We start from the raw sequence: 6,814 nt of genomic DNA, 5'->3' as shown, positions 1-6,814 counted from the left end.
GTGAGGGAATAGAATAAGAGAGAAGAGATTTGCAGGATTGGGCCGAGTGAGTGCAGCCTACATGCTTCCAAGATCACGCACATGTAACGTTTGTGTGCAGTAGTTGTAAGGTGAACGGTCTGCGACAGAGATATAAGCAACAGATAAGGGCTTCAAATCCTATTACAATTTATTTTCTTCATTTACAAACTAAAATCCAAAGATGTATAGCTTACTGTCATGTACAATAAACAAAAGCAGTAATTTATATATATATTTGTCATGTCTTAAACATTTGAGACATTAACATTTCAGCTCTGCAGTAAATTAAACTTCTCACCTGTCCTTTACATGTTATTCTCCTCAGTGTATTTCTACTAGCACCACTAACTTGTAACAGAGGGGTTGTTTAGTTGAATATGGTTCGTCTAGTCTGCCTGACACTTTGATCCTTTATCTTTACTGAGGTTTGTGCAAATTACAATCTACGGCCCCGACCATGTCTCTAAAATATCAGTAGATGTGCTGTGTATTGATAAATCCATGTCCACGGGGCTGAGGTCGCAGACAGATTTGTAGTTGCGACTTCTTCTCTGAGTCCCTCCATTCTGCCAGTTTCCTCTTGGATCTATAATATTCTCTATAAAGCGGTTGAGTGGTGGGGTTCACGAGTTGCAAATGAACAAAACATTACGCCGCTCCCCTGTTAACAATCAACAAATCGCCTACGGTATGTAAAATGCTTGATATTTGCATTACTTATATGCCCATTATATACAGAATTTTTGTATTTCATATATATATATATATATATATTTCACTACGCCAAAAAACTGAACGCAGCACAGATGTAGCCGTTTGGCGTTTGGTTCCATTGTCGACCCAGTTGGTGTGAGTGTTGCTGCCTCATCCAACCCTCACTGCTTTCACTCTTCCCTCACCGGCCCCCATCCACCTCTGTCTTCTATATTTTATTGGAGGTTCGTTTTTCAGGGGCGAGGATTCAGTCTAACTTGAAGTTGGGTTGTTCAAGTTCCCTGACATTGCGTAGTAATATATTCAGAATCCTGTGTGTGTGTAAAGTTAATATACCACAAAAATATCATGGTTCCTCAGGTTGATAATGTAACGTGAATATATTTACCTTATTGTAATTCCAGACCTTATATAACTGCTTTGAGACAGTGAGCTGTTTTCCTCATTTCTGAACAGCTGAACAGTCCGCTAAGCTAACCGTCTTTACATTAATTAGACAGGTGAGAGAGTACTATTAATCATCTCATCAAACTCTGGGTAAGAGAGTAATAAGCGTATCTCCCAAAATCTCAAATAAATTGTATGAGTTTCAAAATGCTGTCAATGTCATTGTGTTTCATTCTTAACTTCAGGATTTCTTCTCTCGTTCAGGACAAACAAGATCCCTGCCAATATGGAGACCACGTATCTTTGCATATGGAAAACATACCTGCTTAATAATGCATGTTTCTACCCATAGTACTCGCTCGAGGTCCCTTAGGATGTGTTTCTGGTCCACACAGCGGTGAATGTGGTCTATCCAATAATGTTGTGAGGAAATCATATCTGCAAAAAGCATAACCATTTAAACAATGTGGAAATGAGTGTTTGAAGGGCAGAGATATTGCAGAAAAACATTGCTCCTGCAGCGACGCTCCAGTTTTCGAGCAGAATGAGCTTGGAACAATTATGACTCAAGGACATGAGTCAACTTGAATGACTGCAGCCTATATTTACTCCATATAGATGGAGCCTTGAGGGCTCCAGTGGTGATTATAAGCAGTTTTAGAGTTGCTAGTTTCAAACGCATGTGCTGAAGAAAGGGTACGTCACGGTACATTACCACGCAATATTTTCTTTAACAGCAGATTGTTCCCCCAGCATGTTAAAAGAACATTTGCATTTTTTTTTTTCTATACATGAAGACTTCTTTTGCAATTTTTGTCAGAGACTTTTGGTTGCAGGATGAATAAAAAATGCTGCATTCAATGTCATTCATTGCTCTGACGACAACAGATATCAAAAACCAGGTGGCTTAAAATAGAGAAAGAGCCCCGCACGAAACGGTAATGTCAGCACGTTGGCTCCGGGGCCGTTTAAATGCCAGATGTGCGGTGCCAGACGCCAGAGTGCCAGGGTGCTGCTTTCCTCCAGTCAGCTGATTTTTCAGTGCTGAGCAGCAGCGGAGAACACATTCAAGCTCAGTTCCTCTGTATTGGAGCCGGGGTTACAGCACGATACGGTGTCGACGCTCACAATGCAACACTGATTCTTTTCTTCTACCGTACAATTAGGTTTTAGCCTCTGAGGGTTTTGTTAGATTTATAAAGACACAAGGGTTGGTGACCCGTGGAGCGTCTATCCGAATGATGAATAAAAGATAACAGATTTTTCAATATAGGGTTCGCTATAAACCAAACCCATGTGTGGACACTGCCACTCTGTTCCCGAAACAATACGTCTCGTTATGCCATTATTATTCTATAACTTTAGTCCAGGCCTGGAAAATAAGAAGAAGACTAACTAATATTGTAGATTTATTAGTCTTCAGTCATCCTTGTAGATGGTGTGCAGTGGGGTTTTGAGCTAACGGCTAATAATAATGGTAACATGCGGATGTTTGCCAGGTACAGTGTTTACCATATTCACCATCTTAGTAGCGTTAGTTTATTAGCACAGAACACAAAGGTTGATGGGAATGTGATTAGTTTTGCGGCTATTTGGTCATAAACCAAAGTGTTCACGAGACAATAAGTTGTTGAGACGTTAACCTGCGTGTTGCACAACATGAAAAGACTGAGAATCATTAAAGTAATTCAGAGACATCCTATTGAAGCGGGAAATATTTGTACCAAAATTCAACGCAATCCATTCTATAGTTATCAAGAAATGTCAGGAACGAAATGTTAAAAAGAAACTAAAATGTCAACTTCATGGCAAAAAGCTCAAAGGATGATCAAAGTGAGGTTTCACCCTTTGGAGGGAAATGTGACGCACTATGATCATTGTTTTCTGTTGTCATAGGATTATTATCAGATATAGGAGGTAAAAAAAAGAATCAAATTTGTAATAATCATTGAGGATCTTCCCAGAGCAGGGAATAACCGATTTAAATATAAAGACCTATTGGTCACAAGGTGTTCCTCTGTGTAAACACGGCTGGATTAGAGCCTCTGACTGAGTTATGGCTGCATGTGCGTGTCGGCCTCTGTGTAAAAAGTAGGTTACTTGTTCGATGTCTGCAGTTGTTGCGTCCTAATGCCTCAACGTGGAACGACGTATATCTCACTGTCGATGACATTTCTGTTCAAATGTTTAATTGTCGAACAACCTGCACAAAGCAGCTTGGCCATCTGGAATGTCTCTGCATCCTGTTTGTTTGTGAAGCTGCGAACATGTACCAGCAGATTGGCCTTTGCTTCAGACACCCAAGGGCAGTAATTTATCCCCCAGCTAAATTCAGAATGAGCAGAGTGATTGTTTCTGTTTTTATTTCACAGCGACGCAAGAGAGGGTGTGTTTGCCTGAGGTTCTTCTGCACGGTGCAGTGCAGTGTTCATTTTGACGAGAATTTAACATTTTCTTTTAGTCTTGGTCGGCGACTGAAAATAGTAGTTGGTTTAAAGTCACGTTGTAGTCTTTTTGCTTTACTTTGGTTCTCAGTTTTGATTTGAGTCAATGTTTTAGTCGTAATGTATCATGATACTGAAACGGATTTTGCTGAATGATATTTCTCATGGCTATAACAAGATACATGAGAAGTGAGCAGTAACCTTGAGCTTTGTTTAGTCATCTGGGCTGACAGTGTGTTACTGCTTTACCATACTACTGTCATTGTGTATCATTACTTGTTATCGGACACTAAAAATGTGTATCACCTGACTTTTTAGAGGTTACGAAGGTCTCTCTGAGTTAACAAATCAGCAGTTTATAGAGATGCAAAAAGTGTGTTGTGAAAATGTCATCGGTATTTGCTATCGGTCATAAAAAATATATAAATCAGGATCCCTTGTCCGCCTGAATTGAGCCACCTATTGTCATCCAGGGTCAACGGAACAGACATTTTGCCATGATTTTTGTAATTATATTATTTCATTGACATTGTTGGTCTTGACATGGTGTCAGTGAATAGTCTATTTATTATGACGTGTTTCGTTCCAAAACAAAAGAAAGCACCCAGATGACGTTTGTCATGGGGAATTTGGATGAATGGATTCATTTTGTGGGTCAAACGATCAAATAATAATCATCATATGTATTGACAATGGAGATAATTGCTAGTTGCAGCTCAACATAACACCTCTTACTGAGTATGATTTTTAGTTTGTGATGTGTCATGACTCTACAGTTTATTTACGTCAATCATTACAGATCATCTTTGCGCAGCAAAGTGGAAATTAAAGAACACTAACTGATAAGAAGGTGCCAGCTGTGTTTAACCACAAACTAAGTCAGACAATTGGCATCTATATTAGTTATTGATGATCAGTTTATATATTTTTGGTGTTCTTGTGTTCTTTACGCTTCCATCCATGTCAGCTCTCCGTAGTCAAGCTGCTGTGACGGATCTCACACTTGTGATCCTCATTAGTTTCAGGCCCAGTATTTTGGTCGCACCCTTTGGCTGCAAACCAAAAACTGTCGACAAGTATCTCTTCAAAAAGTCTTTAAGGCCAAGTCATGAACAGGGTAAGTCTCAATCAAACCAACTGGTTTGGTTTCTTTCCAAGCAAGTTCATACCGTGTCTCCAAAACTTTACCTCTTGTTAAACAAAAGAGTGAATTTACATAGTTGGAACTTAACAAGTCAGGGCCTCCAGTATGAGATTTGTTTGCTGCTGTTTAAATGTGTAAGAGTTCCACTATAGTAAAAATCCAATATCAGAAACAGCCGCCTGTATTTAGTGTGTGTGCCATGTGCATGACTGGAGCTGCATTTCATTTTGTGTATGTGCTTTCACTCATCTTGACTCTACAAATGTGCTGCCTTCACTGTTGCATAGAGAGAACAGAAGGAGAGGCTTTAGCCTCACAGACCCAGGACACATATATTTTTAATCTGCTTAATTTTACATACTGTTTAAATGGCTCCTGCATTTTTAATGGCTCACTCTCTCTCTCACTGACACGGCAACCATTATCCTGGCATTGCAATTGTGTTGCTCATATTGGATGGTGCTGGTTGCCATCTTATTTCACCTAATTCCCTTTCCTTGTGATGTTAAAAGTGGGAGAAACTGAACTGATAGTAGAGCAAAGCTGTCAGCCATCTTCCAAACTCAGAGCATTAGGGTGTAGTTTTATGGCAACTGACACAGTGCAAGCAGGAAAGACATTAAAGATGCAAAAGGGTTGAGCCTCAGTGGTCACTAATCAGCGATGTTTTATAGAGGAATTAAAATGAAAAATGGACCCCCTGCAAAGTGTGTTTGTACTAAGATATTGGTGCATATTATAATAACGCAAGATAGAGAGAAGTTAGGGAGAGATTCCTGTCTGGCTCAAAAGTGCATAAGCAATACATTTTACATCAAACCTTTCACACATAGTCGCGTGTGACTTCACATTATTTACATGTGGCTGGCTCATCCCACGGGGAGGCGCAGGTTGGAGGGTGGATTTAGAACCTGCAAGGTGTTGTTAGCGTTGATTGTTGTTGTTGTAGCTCCATCACTTCACATTCCAGGTAAATGCTTTGAGATAAAGTGGTTAGATTGAAATGCAGCAGGAGTCTGAATCCTGGGGAACAAGACTGAGAGCTCCTCTAATTGTTGGTGACTTTTACCTGAGAGCAGCGGTTCAATCTGGCCGAAGCCATCACTGCCAGAGCGCCCCTGAGAAAGTTACATTGCTCTAACTCTATATTCCAAACACTGGCAGTAAAATAATGTGCCTCCATGGGAATAAGACACAAATTAATTAGGTGAATTTAAGTGCTTTTATTTCAAAGTTGATTCTGCAAATGCCATGCACAAGTTACAAAGTTATAATGCATGTGTACAGACTGGGTCACCATGTTGTTAGGTGTTCTATGACATCACTTTGAAAGTAATAATCTCCCATACTTATCTGAGGTCTCCCTCTCTGATATCAAACCACTTGCTTGCACTCTATCTATTCTATTTCTTAAAAGCCATGTCTCCAATGGAGTACCTTCAGACAAACTCTTGCTCTCTGATTTATCAACACAACTTCCATTAGTGCTATGTCTGATGACTCAGGCTTTTATTTGACCCTCTTTCATCCAGAATGAGACCCGCATCTCCATAAAGTTAAGGGATCACGAGAGTTATTACAATTCATCTTTGGGGGAAATATGGATCTCTAAAATGTCATAGCGATCCATCTATTAGTCCAGAGATTTCACAAAAAAAGTTCCATAAAATATAGTAGAGGAAAGGTTGGGCGATCCCCAAAGTGAGTTCAATCAGGAGAGACTTGTTTCAGAGTTTAACAATAATTTATTACAATTGCATATATTTGAATAGTGCAAAGTCTTTGACAATTGGACTCCATCCCGAACGGATAAGCAAGAGGTAGTGATGCTGACATCTGCGACAGCAGAATCCCCTCTGCAGTCCAGACACTGGTTGCTGTAACCCAATGATGAGCAGGACTCAATGCTGACTGGAGGTGCTTATGCTGGAGGAGGGACGCATCAGTTTGACCTGAAATAAAGACTGACAGCACCTGAGGAGAAACTATTAAAAAGTTATACAATGACGCTGTGACTGGCTTACGGAAACTGCATCGACTCCGACTGGTTGGTTCATTCAACATACACGCCCCCGATCAGCTGATGGAGTAATCGCTATGAGAC

This window comes from Clinocottus analis, unplaced genomic scaffold (genome assembly GCF_023055335.1).
Source record: "Clinocottus analis isolate CAN_PGR_092001 unplaced genomic scaffold, fCliAna1.0.p SCAF_19, whole genome shotgun sequence".
In the NCBI taxonomy this organism is placed as follows: Eukaryota; Metazoa; Chordata; class Actinopteri; order Perciformes; family Cottidae; genus Clinocottus; species Clinocottus analis.
Note: the sequence above shows the minus strand (reverse complement) of the source record.